At 43.0% G+C, this 3,699-nt stretch overlaps 1 pseudogene; it reads left to right on the forward strand.

The window, feature by feature from the left end:
• Positions 1 to 1,215: 1,215 nt before the first annotated feature.
• On the forward strand, positions 1,216 to 2,035 carry LOC138153882 (large ribosomal subunit protein uL1 pseudogene; annotated as a pseudogene).
• Positions 2,036 to 3,699: the final 1,664 nt, after the last annotated feature.

Raw genomic sequence — 3,699 nt, forward strand, 5'->3', positions numbered from 1 at the left:
GTAAATGCTAGCTGTCCTGATCATTGTTGTTGTTACAAGTAACTTTTATACCCTAGGAGATCTTTGATTCTCAAGCACTAGCAACTGTTTCAGAAGATGACTGACTAGATAGAGAAATTGTGGAAAGAGGCTGATGGTAGCATGCTATGATGGAAAGAGTGCCAGCTTTGGAGTAAGGGAACATGGGTTCAAATTCTTCCTCTTTCATTTTGAATTTCTTCTGCCATAAAATGAAAGGGTTGGAGCAGGTGGCCTGAAAGGTCTGGATTTATAACCACAACATAAGAAGGCTTTGAAGCATCCCCAGATCACCGAAGATGGAGGTACCCACGTGGGAGACTCTGGCCACCTGTTTCTGGGAGAAGATATCCTGCCTTGATCAGTGAGTGGATGCAGCCTCTCTCCACTGATTGTAGCTCCAACTGGCTTTGTTTTTAAATCTGCAGCAGTGGCTTCCCGGGGTGAAAGACTCTCATTCACAGCAGAGGTATCATGCAGTAAACTGGGAGGGGAAGGACCACCTTAGGCCCCATCACCTCAAGAAAATGGTCTGGAGCCCAGGATTCCAGGTTCATAATTTCCACAATCCTGGCAGAGAAAACCCAAGAAGCCACAGTTCTGGACCATGAGCCTGTCCCACCTTCTTCCCCTTGACTGACAGCTATCTCTTTCATATGGGGGTGGGGGGGGCAGAACTAGGGGGATGGTGTCCCTGTGATCTGGAAAATGGTGTAAAATTGTGTATCCTCTGCTGACTTTCATGTTCTTTTTGTAAACTTTAACTTTTTACTTATTTTAACTTTAAAAAAGAAGTTGTGTATATGTATGGTACTAAAAGATAAAATATATTGGTATTATACAATACTATACATAGATTTCTTGCATTTCTGAGTCTCTAAACTCTTTCTGTATTGTCTTCTGTTCCTCACATGTCATCTGCAACTTCTACAAAACTCCCCCCAAATTCCCATTTGATTTCTTATGCCAATCTGACCCTGAGGTATATCCATGGGGAAAGTCTATATGAAAGGAATAACTGTACTTGGTAGGACTCATGTTATGTAGGAACAAAGCTAAGGTGTAGATCTAAATCCTCTTCTCCTGAAAGACCAAAGTGGTGAAGAAGGACTCTTGATCTGTGATAAGCCTTCTGTTCCTCTAATGTAATCCCTGTTGATAGTACCTGAAAAAAGAATCTAAGCACTTGGTTAAGCCTTAACACTCCCTGCCCTCGGAAAGCTTACATTCTATTGGGCAGAGACCACAAACATGGGCAAGTGGTAGCCAGTAAGGGATACTTTGGTCCAAAAAGTTACTAGACAGCTTTTCCTGGCTTGTGACCAGTGAGCAGCCATGAGCAGCAAAGTCTCACGTGACACGCTTTATGAAGCTGTGCAGGAGGTGCTGCATGGAATCCAGCACAAACAAAGAAAGTTTTTGGAAACTGTGGAGCTGCAGATCAGTCTGAAGAAGTATGATCCCCAAAAGGACAAACGTTTCTCTGGCACCGTCAGGCTCAAATCCACACCCTGACCTAAATTTTCTGTGTGTGTACTGGGAGACTGGCAGCATTGTGATGAAGCCAAGGCTGTAGAAATCCCCCACGTGGTCATTGAGGCCCTGAAGAAGTTGAATAAGAACAAGAAATTGGTCAAGAAACTGGCTAAAAAGTTTGATGCCTTTTTGGCCTCTGAGTCTTTGACCAAGCAAATTCCTCGAATCCTGGGCCCTGGTCTGAACAAAGCCGGCAAGTTTCCATCTCTGCTCACCCACAATGAGAATATGGTGGCAAAGGTTGATGAGGTTAAATCTACTATCAAGTTCCAGATGAAGAAGGTGCTGTGTCTAGCGGTGGCTGTTGGCCATGTGAAGATGACAGACGATTTGGCTGTCAATTTCCTGGTTTCTCTGCTGAAGAAAAACTGGCAAAATGTGAGGGCATTGTATACCAAGAGCACCATGGGCAAGCCCCAGCGGCTGTAGTAAATCAACATGGTGTTAATAAATGGCGGAAGCTGCTAATGAAAAAAAAAAGTTACTGGACAAATTATTGACAAAGCCCAGGCACAATGGCAGAGTTAACTCGATTGTGGTTCATCAAATCAAAGACCTTGAGAAGCCAGATGTTACCTGATGCCTGTTCTCCTCAGGTATTCTGTGCTGGGTGCATGTATGTTGCCATCCTGCTCCCAACATTCTCTTCTCCATTGTCTTCTTCCACTTGGCTGCATAGCCATGGCTGACTTTGTCTTGGAAGACAAAATGACTCTCATCTTTGGTTCTTCAGAGATAAGGATATTCCATGTCTAACTGCCGTCTGGCAACATTGGCAAAGTGAGTAGTGAAAAGACGAGTCTTTGCTTTTGTTGTACGCTTGGGGTCAGTAAAAGAACTCTGCATTCTTTTTCTGGACAGCCCATTGCTTATCCATACACTATGTCCTAGATACTGAATAGAGCTTGTCCCTCCATGTGCATTTTGAAATCTGGGCAATAAACGTTCTTCATCCACTTGGTCTTCCCTGTATAAATGAACAGAACAAAAGCCTTTGAGAATTACAGATGTCTTCCTGGAGAGTTGTCAGTGTCTTGAGCCTAATGCAATCAGCACAATGTCATCCATTGTGCTTTACGGAAGAATTCACCATTCCAGGGAATCTCTCTGGCACTTGGATTCTCATCTGCATCTCTTCTATGGGAGCAGTGAATGTTTTTGTATACAACTTGCTTTTTATTCACCTGACATTTATTGAACAAAATTACTAATCTTGTGATGCCTTCCAAAGAATCTTGACATATGGATGGGAGACAGATGGTGGTTGGTTCCCATATAAATTGGAATCTTTTATTCCCCGTATTTTCAATTAAATGTAAGAAGTCAGTGTGTCAGCAAACTAGGATACATTAAGCTCTGACCTATGTGCCATACACTGTGGTATATCCAAGTAATGATGTAGTCCTTTGATGAATATCACATATGGAAAACTGGCTTGTTTCCCACTAATAATGCTTCAAAGATGCTCTCCATTTATGTATAAATGACCCCTAAAGATGTTGTAGAGATAGGAGACTAGGCATAAAGGCTAGCAGTGACTGATGTTCTCTCACTCATCTTTTTGGATGATTTGCCAGGTCCAGTGCCAACTAATTGGGTTTTTTTTTTCTTTTCTTTTTTGGAGGAGGGGAGGGCAGGGCAATTGGGGTTAAGTGACTTGAACAAGGTCACACAGCTAGTAAGTGTGTCAAGGGCACAGGCCCTGGAGTCAGGAGGACCTGAGTTCAAATCCGGCCTCAGACACTTAACACTTAACAGCCATGTGACCTTGGGCAAGTCACTTAACCCCAATTGCCCTGCTTTCCCCCCCTGCAAAAAAAAAAAAAAGAATATCAGGAGAGAGTGAATGATGCGGCAATTATGGATGTATTCCTTAAGTAAGGAATTAAACTAGTATCATTGTTATTATTCTGATCACTTTTCTTGTTGGTGTCATTATTAGTACGTATCCCCTCTCCCAGAAATGTTGCCATGGGGATTTGGTGGAGTCAGAAAGCTGACTTTTATAGGCATTACCGAGAGTCCCCAAAGTTTCTAGGGCCATTGACTTTGGAAGTAGCTTCTGCTGAAAAACCACAATTTCCAGAGAGAGAGGAAGAGAAAGTGGGCCGTGAGCAATGCTGTTTCCCCATCTCTCCTTCTTAA

This window comes from Petaurus breviceps, unplaced genomic scaffold (assembly GCF_028583685.1).
Source record: "Petaurus breviceps papuanus isolate PSGF00001 unplaced genomic scaffold, PetGlider_PUasm1.0 91041, whole genome shotgun sequence".
Lineage (NCBI taxonomy): Eukaryota > Metazoa > Chordata > Mammalia > Diprotodontia > Petauridae > Petaurus > Petaurus breviceps.